Genomic DNA, 16,596 nt, shown 5'->3' on the forward strand with positions numbered 1-16,596 from the left:
ACGATTCACTCATGACTGCAGTTCAACTTTGTGATTGTTGTTGCACCAAATACGAGTCATATAATCATTAAAAGCCAACAGTTAAGCATACATATATGATACAGAAATTACTTCGCCAAAAGGTAGCCGACAGGAGGGCTCACACAAACACTCCTGGCAGGTTCTGTTGGAGTTAAAATCCCATTTAGCACGACCCGGTAGCACAGAGCCCTCTGTCCCATTCAGTCAGCAGAACCACAAAAACTTGATTGTTTTTTTTTGCTGTATCACCTTTGTAGTGTGATACTATGTCAGTGTTGTGTTTACAGCTTGTTGCGCTGCCCTCAAGTGGCCAGAAAACCATTCAATGCAGGTTTAGTGCTGTTGTAGACCATTAGATCATTGTTGTTTAATCTTCTACCAAAGTAGGTTGGTAATATATCAATATATATATTTATGGGGTTTGATTTCGCCTCCTACCTTCCTCATGTCCACGTGTCCTAGAGCGACACACTGAGCCCAAAGTTGCTTATCAGGCTCTTCAAAGCACCCGAATGCTCCTACATGCTTAGAATGGGTTACATACAGAGGTCAAGTTTTATGTATGTATCTGTATATTTATGACAATCAAAATAAAAGTTTTAAACTTTAAACTTCAGTAAAATTAAATGGGAAATCAGGCCATATTGGGAAAAACAAAACTCCATGGTAGAAATCTAAATTCATTCATTTTTTATACCATGTTAATGACATATTTCTTAAGGAATTACTTGGAGATACAGCCTTTTGGATTTCTTCTGCAAGCTCTGCATGAATTGTAGTGCACTCACTTGAATAAATTAAATCTGGCACATGCATCCGATGATTGCCTTTAACTACTGTGTCTATTTTGGCACAGATCTGGATCCAAATGCAGATGGTATGTGATGGATCAATTAATTACAAGAGACCTGTCATAATTGTGATTATTCTACATCTAACATGTACAGTATTTAACAGGATGAGTCCCATTGAGATCTGGCCTGTGAGGTCTGTCCTTGAGACCCGACAACCGTCAATAAACGTCATAAATGAGGAAATGACAATTAAAGAGAACAGAGCTGGAGGAGAGGAAGACTGTTGAGAAATTAGAACAGGGCAACATGCATTATTCACTTTTCCACAGGCCTGCACAGAACAAACACTCGGCGGTGGCTTCAGGTGCAGCGGCGAGCTTCTTCTGATGGAGTGTTTTTTATAGTAGCGTACTGTATAACAGTGAGCAATGATAAAAGTGCATTAGTGAGACGGATCTGTCCTCGAAATGAAGATTAATTAGATGTAGAAATGCTGCTGGAGATGAACATAGTGTTGATGGAGTAGCTTTCGGCAGTTTTTTTCCCCCTTCGCCTGCTTAAAATTCAACGTCAAACGGCGCTGCTATTGGCCTATAATTACAACATCAGTCATTATTGATCATTGTCACTTTAATAAACAGCTCTCAACATTTTGAGGAATTTGCCTAAGATAAAACACCAGGCAACAAAAGCCGGCCTCTCTTTGCGACACACGATGAATAGAACGAGCCATAACAAGGAATTGGGGGATTCGGAGAGCTCCAGAATCAACATTCAAATGGTGTTTTGTTGGTTTTTTTAAAGCCGGAGCATAATGTGGGCTGAGCCTCAAGATGGTGCTTCAAGGATACACTGCTTTTGTTTGCATTGTTTTGCTGATGTGTGTGTGTGAAATAGCTGGGGGGAAATGTCAGTGTCATTCCATTATGTATCAAGGCAAAACACAGAAGGGTACGAATTCCAGTCTGAAAAAGAGTGTATGTGTGTGTGTGTGTGTGTGTGTGTGTGCGTGTGCGTGTGTGTGTGTGTGTGTGCGTGTGTGTGTGTGTGTGTGTGTGTGTGTGTGTGTGTGTGTGTGTGTGTGTGCTTTTGTAAGGGCACTGCACTCGTGTTTTGGAATACACAGAACAGCATGTGTTTCAGGACAAAGGATTTATCTTTGCTTTTGTTTTATGTTTCTCAGTAATTATTGTAAGGCATACAGATACAGAAGCACCTGATGGTTTCTAAATATCACTGCATGCTTCCGTTAAGAGATGTGTATTCACAGTGGTGACTTCCTGTTGTTCTGATGGTTTGGTAACCATGGTTTCTATGAAACTCTACTTTGATTGTTGTTAAATAGAGTCATTTTAGCCTAACCTGTGGTGGTAGTATGCTAATGCTTCAATGCATCAAGAGCTTTTGTAAAAGTGTTTTGCTGTTGATAAGAAATGTAAACCATAAGGCACATAGAAGATTATGTGCAATGTTCTTTTATGTATTCATTTCTAAAATATCAACGGATAATGCAGAGAAAGCCGGCTTTGTATGTTTCCACAAACCACATGTTGAATTTCAAGATTTCTGAACCAAAAATCGATTCATCCATCGATCTATAAAAATGCAGATTTGAACATGCTGATGCTAAAGCATAAAGTTTAACATGTAAACATTTGCTAATTAGCAATAAACAATAAGTACAGCTAATTGGAGAGTCATTTATTTTGCTGGAATTTGGGTTTAAACCAAGATATTGGATACATTAACATGTTGACCTCATGATGGCGCTGGATTAAAAGTCCAGAGATCACCAAAGAGTTGGTAGGATACATCATCTGGGAACCATGAATGCCTGGAACAAATTTCATCAAAAAGTTGTTCTATATTTCTGTCTGTTTCAGGCAACCCCAACCTCTACTTCAGGCCTCATTTTGTGTTCTGCATTAGCATTTTATGTTGGTATTCGACATAAATCATTGTCATCATGTTTCCTGAAGTGAGTTTATTTCACACAACAACAATGAGTTGAAACAACCTCACAAAGGCAACACTAGATGTAGAGAATGCTGAAATGTAGAGGCTACATTTGAAAGTAATTCTGAGCTCCTGAGAAAGCACCTGAGGACCTGATTAGAAAAACAGACTCGCAGAGAGAAGAGAGAAGAGACATTGGCAAGAGGTTTCTCCTTGCGGACGTAATTGGCAATAAGCCATCAATTAGACCAAGACATATATCCTGCAGCCTCTGGGCCAGAAAAAGAAGGGGGCAACGAGTGCGCAGTGGAGACTCAGACGGAGGCAGAGCCAACAAAACGCAGGACGTCTGATGATGCAGCTCTTTCTGTTAATAGAAAAGAAAAATGGCTGCTGGTGGAAACTGATGAAGATTTTTGAGAAACATTTCTTTTTACAAATGAACATTATAAATGATGAAAGCACTTGCAAATGACAAGGTAGTACAAAATGTAACCCATACTTTTGGGTTTGAGTTTTACCAATTACAATTTCATTACCCTTTATTTTGTTTTTTACCAAATGTACCAAAACACTGGCAATGATGAAGATATAGTATCTAGTAGACAACAACAAGAATGCAAATGAAACAAAATTCAAATCATAGCCTCTAAACTAAAAAGAAATTTGGTTTCATTTGAAATCAAACACTTGGAGTGGTTTTTTTTAGATGGTTCAAAAGTGAATACTTTTTCTTCAGATGTTTCTTTTTTGTTATTTGTGACTTAAATAAAGTCTTATTTTCATTTTCATGGTCTTCTGAAGATTTACTCAAGTGCTGAAATTGGTTAAAATGCTACAAAACAAGACCACTGGCTTGAACTGAGCTATTGTGTAGTGGTATCCTATCAAGCTGTGATCAACCAAAGCCTGGGGATTGATGTCCATATCTTACTTTTTTGTGTGTGTGATTATTCAGAAGGATTTTTTGTTAAATCTACCTGAAAATACGCACTCATCCCGCGCTGTATGACACGCTGTAGACACAGTGTTTCTCATATCTTTACCTTGAGCTGCCTTTAAAAACATAATCTTTGACGATTGTTCTCTCTATGATATATTTCTCAGCATGTCTCCTGCATGTGCTGATTCCCTGTTAATGCTACAGCTTTGTATCAGTGAGCTGAATTGTTAACATGCATGGTTAGCCACACATCATCTGCAAAAATGGTAAATCCTTCAGGAGGAGTATGCACATTTAAAGAAAAGCATTTGTTTTGTTTTTCAAGAGTTCATACTTCACTGGCTGACCCGGGCCGGCCCACATGCGTGTCAATAAATCCTCCCTTGTGGTCACACGCTGCCCTTTAGTTGAATTGAATGGAATAATTTTGCACTCCAGGGAGTTTCTGTTGTTGGAGTCTTTATTATGGCCCAGCAAGCATTTATTACGTCAATTGATATTCTAAAAATATGGGACCAAGCTAACTGGGCAAATCCCAAACCTGTCTCATGCATGTTTTACTCAGATGGCAGGAAAATAATCCTGCCCTAAAGGCTTTTTATGTTTTTTTAATGCCGCTGAATGAATGATGTCACACACAGTACAGCAGGTGATACTGAACTCTCTGTAACTCTGTACTGGAAAGCTACTGCAGATGAATAATACTTATGTCATAAATGTAATTTAAAATGCTTAAAGGCACAGATATGTGTGGAGTTATCGTAAATTAAAAGTAAGGCATCTGATGCAGGCTTTGCCATGTAATGAAAAAAAAACAGGTTTCCAACACAATATCCACAGAGACATGTTTGCTAGATCTGGAAGTAAACATACTAAAACATGTTGCATGTTCTAAAACATTTTTTTTAGAATTATAAATACAATAAATGTTACCTGCTAACATTTAAAATATCTGAAAAGTTGAATAGAAAAACTAGACGAGAGAAAGGCTTGAATAATAATAATAATAAAAAATTCCTCTTCATCTCCAACTGCATGCCTAACATTTGCACAACATTTGCAACCAGGTGCTGTGAGGTCCTCCGAAGGAAAGGGTGAAGCAAGTACAATAGTCGGTGAGACAGACAGTAAGGCCCTGCAATGAAATGATAAACTTTCCAACCATCTATTTACCGCAGACTGACATTTACAGAAGAAAAAGCACATTTTGATTGGTGGCTTGTCATCACATTATATGCAGTGTATCCGAAAGCGTTCCAAAAGTTTAAATATTCATTTCTCACGGCGCAGATGGAAAAAAAGGCGCTTGGGAACGCTTGTTACGGCGCAACAGCTTCGCTTCAGATTTTCTAAAATGTGTTATTCTACTAAAATACTGAACTGTTTCACCTCATGCTCAACAAGCTGAGAAGAAATCCAATATTTGGGTGAACCACTGCATCATTAGGGAGGCCTAATAAGGCACACCTCCCATCCTTGTGCAATGTATCCTGTCACCTCCAGTTCTCATCAGGTAAAGTGCACCTGAAACTAATCAGAACTTGCATGCTGGAGTACTTTGGACCTCAATCATGCAAATTCTCAGATGAAGTTTTGTCAAATGACCAAAAACCATCTGACAGTAAACCTGGGACTTTTAGAGGTCCTGTCATTACTTCACTTGTACAGAGCAGTTCTTGTACAGGTTTGTTATTTCAGGTCAGCACTCAATAATTTATGCTAAAGTGCTAGCATTGAGAACAACAGCAAATGTCCTCACACAGATGGACATGAAGACTAATTGATTGTCTGCATTCTCATTTGTAATTGAACTAATCTTCCTACAACCTGCAGTGTCCATTCAGCTTTGCTTGGCCTTTAAAGTGCAAATCATTTGATCGTCATATGTGTTTCAAGTGCTTTCCTGCTGTCAGAGAGCAAACCGAGACGGCACCTGCCAAGCAAACAGTAAATGTAAAATAGATTGTTACACAGTGTGAGTGAGCCAATAACGGCATCATTATCCTCCACAACAAATATAGAAAAAACATAATTTGAGCTCCGGCTTGTTTGAATAATTTCCAAGTAGCAGAGTGCTTTGAGTCCTGAGACGTGATCCCCCAGCACCATCCATCCCCGCTATCCAGTTTGCCAAAAAGCACGCAGTCATTTTGAAATTCACAGAGGCCGCACTGCGTGCACAAACACTCATTGTTGACAAAAGGTTTCTCCTTTTCAGAATAAGATGGTGCTTGAAGTAAAAAGCCTCACAGGGAGTGTACGTGTGTGTGTGTGTGTGTGTGTGTGTGTGTGTGTGTGTGTGTGTGTGTGTGTGTGTGTGTGTGTGTGTGTGTGTGTGTGTGTGTGTGTGTGTGTGTGTGTGTGTGTGTGTGTCGGCAATATCACAGAGGGGGTTGTGCACATTTGTGTGTGCATGAAAGACTCAGGACAGCAGAACGCTTTAAACATAAATCAAGTTTCATGTTGTCAAGGGCTCTCAAATTGTTGTTGAATACACAACTGTGAGCAAATGCTACGCTGGTCACTGAGACTACAGGGGTGCGAAAGAGTCATAGTGAGAAAAATGGAAATAAGCATGTCAATAAAATGCAGTAATTTAAAATAGGCAAGCAAACATTTGTACAAAATATGCAGCCAGTTTGTTAGTGTGGACATTTGTTTTCTGTTAGAACTTTGGGAGGCAGAAAATATCTAACCATCTGAAGGCTGGTCTCATCCAACACTCGTAGCAATAACTACAAAAAATCATGCGCCTTAATTATTTTGTAGTCATCTACAAGGAAGTATGTAGCACACAAAAACTGGGAGGCGGAGGAGATGTATGGTTCTAACAACTAGCGATCTTTTAGCCAGGAAACCTCTGATTGTTGTCCATGTGTAACGAGAGGTCAACGTTGATGTTTTCCGAAGCAAAAGTGCCCTCTGGGATGCCTTTACAGTGGAAAAACATGCCTTCCAGTGGAGAAACCGTGATAAAACGCCTTCTAGGATGCCTTTGCTACATTTTTAGTTTGCCCCATAAGCCCTTTTCCAAAATAAGAGCCACAGAATTGTGTGTTAATATTAAATAAACTTGGCTGATGATATTCATTAGCCTTCAGAGCAACTTGTTAGTATTTTAAGATGTTTTTGTCTTTATCAGACAGTGCACAATAGAGAATTACGTGGAGAAGAACCTCAGTCTGTAACAGTCATGTGAGTGTTGACACTATTATGTCACCGCTCTCACAGACTTGCCTTTGAACAAACACCTTGTGGCAAAAGGTGAGTTTCACTGAGATATGGGTTTTGACATGTGACAGCAGGCAAAATCTACAGAACAACACCTGACTTGTCTTGTGACATTCGCGATTTACGACCAGAAGATGACACCTGAAAATGAGAGGTTATCTAAAAACATGTTTTCCAATATAAAGAGGAACTCAGTGTACATACTTATTGGCTAATAAATCTTCAAAATGATACAATAGATATTTAACAGGTTTGCAGTCTCACAGGGATTTGCATATTAAAGACTGTGTAAAAGTTACTACACTCTTTGGGATAAAAAAAAAATCTGTGTGAATACAGAGCTGCTTTATTATGAGCCAGTAGCACTTCAGAATAAGACGTCCGTGAACGATGGAGAGGAGCTGTTCTGTCTGAGCAGTGATTGTTTCTGGCCAGACGCCAGCAAATAGAAGGGGTTTTATAAAAAAAACTGGACAGGCAGTTAAATGACAAAATAAAAGATTTGTGGAATTAATTGGATTGGCAGTACTTCAGTGGTGGTGTTGTGGAGAGTTTGTATTTAATCCACTTTGTGAGGAGTTTTATTCAGCAAAAGTACAGCGACCCTTTACATCAAACAGAAAGTTGATGCTCAGAAGTAATACTTTTCAGATTTGGAGTGTTCTACACCATCACAAACTACTTTTTAGCTGAAATTCTGCCAAGTTTGTCTTTCTCTGCTATAACATGGCAACATTTGTGAGCAGTTTCCAATTACTGTTATAGTCAATATCAAACAATATTATAGATGGAGGCCTAAAATTTGGAAATGAAAATTTTTCACTTCTTATTCCTTCGTCTAAAAGTCAATTTTTTATTTGTTTTTGTTAGATGCCTTAAAAGATTTTAAGGTTTTGTTCTACGATATAAAATACGTCAGTAAATACCACTCTTGTGAATTTTGAAATCTTTTCTCAAATAAGGTGGTTGCTAACAAATGACTCAATGGGACTACAAAACACGTCATCCCACCAACTAGTCCACCTTTACAGCCTCGTTGTGTGTACTCATGTGACTGTGCTGTAGTTCGTTTATAGCGTAATGTTAGCTTTTCACTTCTGCTGAGTTAATTTATGCTTCAAAAATCTTAAAATGGTGTTCATTTGTGAAGATTATCTTGCTGAACAAAACACGAAAGTATCATGAACCAAAATCCTCATTCACAAAACGTCAACCACGTATTTGATACAATGCAAACTCATGTCAACCTTCTACATTCCTCTTGCTTTGTATCGGTATCGCTCTGTGAACAGCTCTACACCCTCTGGGTAAACTCTCCGTGACTTTTTCTGGCAGATATCACCTCTGGAGTCCTGCATAACGCCCCAAATCTGGCTCCCTTCCAGCTGCACTCCCCTCACATCGCAACGTGATTCATCGCCGGGGCCCTCCTCGATCCCTATCGCAAATATGCCCCTTATCAGTCAAAAGAACACCCCCCTCTTGAGAAAGCCACCTTTTTTATTTCCATACGCGCCACTCGCTCATAAAAGGAATTCCAATAAGTCGGCGTAAATCAATGCTCACGCGGCCCTCTCTCTCCTCGAGGCTCCTTCAGAATCAACATGAGGCTGGCGGCGGGCCCTGAAAGCACCACCGTGTTGTGAAGCGGCGCTTGTAAAAGGGAGTTATTTGATTTGGCTGGCTAGGCATAACCAAGCATGGTTATGTTCAACATTCTTTAGCTAATGGTCCATGTTACAGCTACTCTGCACTCGGGTGGAGGGGGGGGATTAGGAGGGAGCGGATCAAAAAAAATGGCATCCCCTTGGAAACACATTATTCTGCTGTATCAACCTGTGTGTTGACCTGTGGAAAAATAAAGTCCAATACGCAAACAGTAACAATAAGTGAGTGCACAGACTGTGATGTGAGTCCAGAGGCCGTGTGATTGGACAAGTACAGTGTTACTGAGTGCATCATTAGGTTTTCCACAGGTTGATACACTCTAATGAAAAAAAAAGTACTGAGCCGGAGATCAGACTGTGGGAGTTTCCAGGTGAGAATGTGTGATTGCGAATAGGGCGTTTCTAGAAAATGTTCAAATTGCTTTATTGAAACTGACGTAAATAAATACAGCTCAAAGAAAACTGCTTGACTTAGATAGGGAGATGTATTTGCAGATTATAAAGGTACACACAGTTGTGGTTCTTGTTAGAATAAGGAAAATAAGATAACAGATCTTTAAGTCTGACACAGTTGTTTGACTTTGCTCTTATGTAACTATAAGGGTTGTAAAAATCATTGCATTCTCCTTGTTCAAGCTTTTGTTGAAGATTTATGATGCTTACACTGAGTGAAATATTTAAACCAAAAAATAAAAAAGTTTCTTTAATGGCTACATTGTTACATGAAATAGAAATACACTAGATGTCATCATTTTATACACTTTACCCTGAAATACAGCCGAGACAGAAAATTCATTACCCTTAAGAAGACTGTCATGTTGAAAGGTTATTAAATATTTTTTGCATCGTGGCTATGATGACGAAACCTTTTATTCCTTTACGCTATATATGTTAAAGCCAGGCATATTTGGTATCTTTGAAAAGATTGAGATCTCCACCAGAGGTTTATGGATTGGCAGCACAGCATGGGTTTGTAATGACAGTCCAGTAGATTAAAAAAAAGCATCTACATATACAGCATGGTTGACTTTTTAACCGCTGTTACTATTGGAATACTATCAAACTCCTGTTAATGCATTATAATGACCAATCTCTAAAAATCTAAAGATATTCAAAATAATAATAACTAAATCAATCATCTGCATGTTTTTTTCTGTTTACATATAACCTGTCACTGAAGCAGATCTCTGTAATCTTCACAGCTCAATTGTGGTTGAAAACTTGCAGCCTCCCAAGCTTTTATGGTTTCAAATACACCCATCACTCCGGCTTATTTTATTTTATTTTTGTATGGCACGTCTGCCAACAGCAATCTGACTTGTGTCACTTTCAAAACACCGTCTCGGTATCAGACGGATTCCCTGTATTCAACACTGACAGCCCCAAATGCAAGTGTTGGCGTCTGGCCAGCATCACTCACTGCGAGTGGAGGTTTGTGCGAAACATAGTTGTGGGTTTTTCTCACATGTAGTTTTGCTCGCAGCCATCATTCATCATTCGGGGTGAGTCTTTCAACACTCTATAGTGCAGGAGCAGGGCAGATAGAAGTCAGGAAAATACGGGGCTGTTACACGCTCTCAAACGCACCGCTCAGTTTATTTAATGACAGTATTTGAACAACAAACTCCCAAATGTCAAAATCTTTTAGTAGGCACCGTGGAGGTTCCGCTGAGCAGGGTGGTAGGAAGGAAATTGGTAACAAATGAGGAAAAATATGATGAAATTCATGGAAGATCCCAGTAATCCCAACCCAATGAGCACCAATGGGAGCAAATAAGGGATTATCTTTTGCAAGAATTTCAGTAAAATCCCTGTTAGTCTGTTGTTGTTAGAGGATTTTAATTAATTTCTAATATCTTCCGGTGTAAAGTTGCCTGATCTACAACTCTACACTGCAACACAAGCAAACGCTTTTAAAGTAAAGTTTGTCATCATCAGTCAACGATTGATATATCGCTGGTCCCAATGCCAAACCTTTTACTGGCCTGTAAATGCTTCCAGAAGCTTTGCCGGTGCAAAGTCGTCCTCGAAATAAAGACAGTGAGAGATGGGACTTTGTTTCATGGACGATTAAAAGTTCTATCGTATCACAACCAGACAAAAGTTTAAGTTTAATATATGTTTCTGTAACATTCAATGTACAAGCAGAGATATGTAGCTCTCAGGTGTATCACTATACGTCCTAAAAGAAAGTAATATGTATTTTTTTATCATATTGTAGCGTTCTTTTAACCGGTATCTTTGAGATAGAACAGGTTTTCAACTTTTTTTTCACATGCTCTCGGGTCATCAGACTCACTCAGCACATTAACCACCCCATATATTTTTCATTTAACACAGGAGCTTCACATAACCTCGATGGCACCGAGCATCTCTCCCTCTCAACTGTCCTTGAACACAACGCTGAATCTCTACCAACTGTAGAGGTGACCTCTGCCCAAATGTATCCCGCGGAGCATTATAAAGGCGAGAAAAACACAGATAACAGCAGATAACGTTTTCAAGCCAAGCATTGTGCGTTGAAGCTCAGCTTGACATTTGGTTAACCCACATGTATCATAGATCTATGAAACATAACACTAGATGCTCAGGGAGTCCTCTGTGGGGGTTGTTTATCTCTTGATATATAAGGCAAGGAAAGAGAACTGAACGTATTACTGTGAAGGTGCTTAAAAAACATCTTAGGTCTTCTTCCTACTACTCGGAAAAAACCAATGATTCAGCTCATTAGGCGCTGTTGGCTCTACATGGAGCGTCACAGTTTGAGACGTAGATCCACTGACAACACAACATTTGATGAGTTGGGAGTGAGATGGAGTTGGCTGAGCAGGTAGTGAAAAGAGGGTTTTAAGAGCTTTTTTTTTCTAAGAGCAGCTCCGGACAAAGACGGCGGTGACATAGAACCAAAACTCAGTCCCTCCACTGGACGATCAGCTGATTAAGTTCCTGATTTTGCTTTCCGGCTACGGTTTTCAATCATGCCTCTCATGCGTGTCAGACAGAAGAACATATGTGCTGCAGTTTTAATCAATCACCAGCTCACATTTCACACACGTTACACTAACATAATTGTGATTGTTGGATAATCTGTCTGGTTTTACCGTGTGTCATTTGACCGCGTCTAAAGGCAAAAGTGTTTTTTAACATAAGGTCAAGAACTCTATGTCTTTTGCAGTGTATTTGTAGTCCGTTTAGACCATCTGTCCTCGCAAGAAGTTCATGATGTTGTGTGAAAAACAATTAAGATGAGCTTTAGAGATACTTTCCAACCCCGTCCTTCCTTTTCCTTTTCCTTCTTTCCTCCTCACTATCACTGCGTAAAGCGGGCATGAATGTTGAATTCTCTGTTTTTTAAATGTGACAAAAATTGATGGAAGCAGCCTGTTCAGACACAGTCCCACAGGAATACTGAGGTATCACTTTCATTTTTTTGACAATGTCAGGGAAAAATGTCAAGTGATAAAGTGGCGTTAAGTATTCACATTTTGACATTGTGTCATGTCAAGGTAAAGCTAAAGGAGTTGGACTTAACTTCCTGTAACAGGATTGCTGGCCTCTAACACAGTACATCGCCCGTAACCGTTGGCAACCACTATCCAAACATTGCTTGACAACACTGAGTCGGAGAACTGCCTTTAAAGGGATTTGTGTGAGGGGGTCGAGCTCAGTTCGAATGAATTTCCTCCCGGGCACTTTGGATGTTTGAGGTTTGATTGACTGCGTTTTTCAACTCGTTCAACGACCAGGAAATTGCATCACAAAGTCAGCAAAATGAGTGCGGCTTGAGTGTGTCGTCTTTTGTGTGTCGTCTTGTGTGTGTGTGTGTGTGTGTGCGGGTTTGCAAGTGCACATCCCTGCAAAATGCTTGTCAGTGTGTGCATGTGCATCTCTGCAGGACTAGCTCCCTGTGTGACTGCTCCTGATTATATCACACATATACTTTGTGTTTGTGTGTGTGTGTGTGTGTGTGTGTGTGTGTGTGTGTGTGTGTGTGTGTGTGTGTGTGTGTGTGTGTGTGTGTGTGTGTGTGTGTGTGTGTGTGTGTGTGTGTGTGTGTGTGTGTGTGTGAAGGGGGGTTGGGGGTAGAAATGGGTCATGCCTAATCAAGGAGAAAGACATCTCTATCAATGTCTGCTTTCGACAGATGATAACCTAAACAATGATCTCTTCTGACATCTTCTCATTCATTCTTAATGCTGTTTGCTCACTGACTGAAGGGGGGGAGCACCGATCTGATCTGGAGATAAATCACACAGCAGATACAGTTGATTTTACAAAGTTTTCTCCAGGGTGAAGCTCCCACGTGCTCCATGAACCTATTTGAAGGCATTTTAAATTTGCATTTCAGGGATTTAGACGATGTTCTTATCAAGCCGCAAAGCAAGTGCCGCGTTAGAATGAGCGTAAATTAGTGGAAGCGGTCAGGTGAAAGGGTCGGAGCCCCGGCACGTCGATAATAGAGGTAACGGATGATTAGAGAATAATCAGGTGGCAGATAAAAGAAGTCGGAGCCAGGAGGAAAATGCACAGGCTGTTCTGAACCAGGCAGGAGCTAAATTAGCTGCAAGCCGAGGAAGATAGCAGAGCAAAAGGGGAGAAATCAAATTTCAAATCAACTCTCATTGCTAGATATTATCAATTTACAATGTTCAGCACAGTCTGGGACGTGATTTAATTCATATTCTGATTTTATAAGCAGCACACTGTGAAAACGGGGACTGAGACAAACGAGGACAACTTTTAGGTAACGGCCTGTCAATCATGAGGTTGCTCCGCCCTATAGCATACCCTGCTTTATGGTCTGTTTGACTGTAAATGGAGCATCATTTACTAAATGAACATCATGCTGTATTGAAGAAGACTTGAAACTAGAGATTGAGACCATAAACTCATGTTTACAATGTTTACTGAGGGAATAAATCAAGAGAGAAGTAGAGTCATTTTCTCATAGACTTCTATACAACCAGAGGAGTCGCCCCCTGATGGACAGTAGAGAGAATGCAGGTTTGAAGGCACTGCTGCATTGGCTTCACTTTTTAGACTTGAATGTTGTCGCCTGGTTACATCTCAGTTGGATTTATGGATTGCTGCATTAATCCAGTATGATTTAATCAATGTGGAAGCAAGACTTTGATCCACATAACCCATGGTTGACTCCGAATCCTGTAGTGTTTAGTGCTTAGTGCTCCAGATCCTGGTTTCCAAGCCTTATCGGATTTATTAATCAGTGCTGGAAAAATGTTCTCTTGAAGTCACAGGATCTGTTTGATAAAATGTTCATATTTAAATTACTGAAGGGCTTTCCCTATGAGGTAATGCATAATAGGTTCAATCATGTGGAATATCTATCGTCCTAAACTAGCAATATTCATCTTTTTTTAATCGGTGAAAGGTCTGCCTTAATGTAATACCAATATATGATTTTGGAGCATATATTTTCTCATATTCTTGGATTTTAGCCTTGGGCATATGTAATAATTCAAAGAATATTTGAGAACATAAATGTAGTCAAGAGTGACGCAAACAATAAAATCTGAGATTTACTTGAATTGGGGTCCTCGATGTTTTTATATTTCATTATGACATTATAAAATGCTTTAATGATACAAGGTAACAATTGTGTTTTTGTGACATTAGAATAAGCCCTTTGTATGTACATACAGAGTAACTCCTTCTCACGGAGTCGGCCACCATGTTTCTACAGTAGCCCAGAATGGACAAACCAAACAATGACTCTCTAGAGGGTCTCCGTAGTTCTTTCACATGGCTGATACGCTGGAGAAGTTTCATTTGGATGCAATCTGCAACTTCAATGCTAGATAATGCCAAATCCTACACATATAAAGGAAGAAATAATAAACATATAAAGTGGAAATATGTTTTTATTCCTTATCTTTTAAATCAAGATGCAACCCAAGGATTTTTCTTGCCCACCTCAGTGCTAATATATGACATGCAATGACAACACAGTAATGTAATTCAGTGTTTTTCCCATAAATCTTTTCAGTTACCAAAACTTTTATTTGTACCCAAGCCCCTTTTATCACAGACACCCAGATCATTTTATAAGACAACGTACGTAGAAAGTGACAAATGAATGTCCCATCACGATGCCTTTTAAGTTAATCTATCAAGTGGAAGCTGAATGCCCCGTCCTGAATTGAACAGATCAGCACTTTCCTCCCCAGTCCTGACTTTCTGGATGTCATGTCAGCAAAGCACCGCCAACTGTGTCAGGGATTACACTCTGCGTGTGGCCACTACAAATTCTTGACTGGCACTATTAGACCGATGTATATTAGGCCTTGAACCCCTCCCCCCCCAGATCTCATCTAACACCACCTCCCTCACCCCCTCTACAACTCCCCAGGCAAGGCAGAGGCACTATTTTCGGCCTCTGGGCCCAGTGCTTGACATACTAATTATATAACAGCGATGCAAGCTCACTTTTTGCTGCTCCATTTCTTTTCTGTGCCATAGTTTAGTGTTACACTCGCTCTTTTCTTCGTCAGCAGACGAGCCGTGAGGAGCCTCGTGTGGGCTTCTGCTCCTCCTGGAGATGTATAGATTTATACACACTGTCTGTTGCATGCTGGGTGTCGAAGTGTCGTGTCCGCATTATTTCACACATAGAGACATACTGAAACCTCGGCCTTCATTTTGATCTTAACTACACACCCCCATGTCGCGGCCGGTAAATATATTCAAATTTGTCACAATCATGTATTATTATGAAAAATATGCATGCAGTATTACCTTTGTAGATGTACCAGATAAACACATGAATTGATGTATAGTAAAGCCAAAAGCCTGTGGATGGATTTCAGACAACAGCCCTGATGTGAAAAGTAAAAAATTGGACCATTTTACTCTTAGAAAATAATGCTAGCGTTGGTAGCAAATTGCAGCTCTTTTATCTCTTGAGGTAATTGTGCGTATGTGTTACTGTGTGTAGAAGCTAGCCGGAGTTCATGCATATGTGCATATTTCACTGCAGGATATTGATATATGCTTATATGTGTGTGTTTAAAAAAAAAGGTGTATTTGTGTCGGTGCCTGTTTGTTTGAATGTGAGAGTGTGTTTGTCATTGCTTATAAGTTTACCAAATATTTACTGATCGCAGCGCAGTTCGCAGTTTATGATGAATAATTGGCCACACCATACTGCTGGGTCCGCTGGAGCTGCTGCAGTAAGATGAGGTTTTCTAAAGGGACTCTGGTGCAAGGAAACACTACTGCTTTGGTCCACAGGGGCCGCCAAAATCTCAGCTGAGACCCTCACTATAATTGTGGTGTTCCTCATGGCTCCATTCATGTTCCTCTCAAGTTCTCAATGTACATACATGCGTCCTCTTGGTTAGGCAAAAAAAAAAACATTCATTATGTATCAGTAATTACCTGTTCAAACCTTTTTAGTGTCCTCGTTTCTGGGTCTTGGTTGGTAAATAATGGTTATCAAGCTTTTGTGGTTAGAGTCCATAAAATTGAAAGGACTCTGACTATTGAGCACAGACACAGGAAGACATCAGCTTCTTTTAACCCCCTTTTGAAAACATTTCATTAATAAAAGAGCTTCTTGAATGTTGTACTCTTGCCAAAAACACTTTTTAATTTGTGTTTCTCGCTCCCTGCTTTCATTCTTTCAAAACATTATGTGACCTTTTTAAGGAAAATGCTACGTCTAAAAAGATTACCATTATTATTATACGATCTATATGAGCATATATGTGCAACAGCTATATATCTATTTACCTGCCTGCCACATTGTATTTCCATTTGGATGTCTTCTTGTCCAGGTTTGCGTTCACGCTTGTCAGTATGCATTTGAGTGCTAGATAAAGCTATATACATGTACGCACCTGCTCTAATGTGTTAGTGCACGTGTGTGTGAATTTGTGCAGCCACCAAGTAAGGTAGCAGGTGACAGAAAACGTTATTCAAATCATGCTTATCCCCTTCTGACTGCTAAAACCAGACATTTATC

Source organism: Anoplopoma fimbria, chromosome 3 (assembly GCF_027596085.1).
Source record: "Anoplopoma fimbria isolate UVic2021 breed Golden Eagle Sablefish chromosome 3, Afim_UVic_2022, whole genome shotgun sequence".
Classification (NCBI taxonomy): domain Eukaryota; kingdom Metazoa; phylum Chordata; class Actinopteri; order Perciformes; family Anoplopomatidae; genus Anoplopoma; species Anoplopoma fimbria.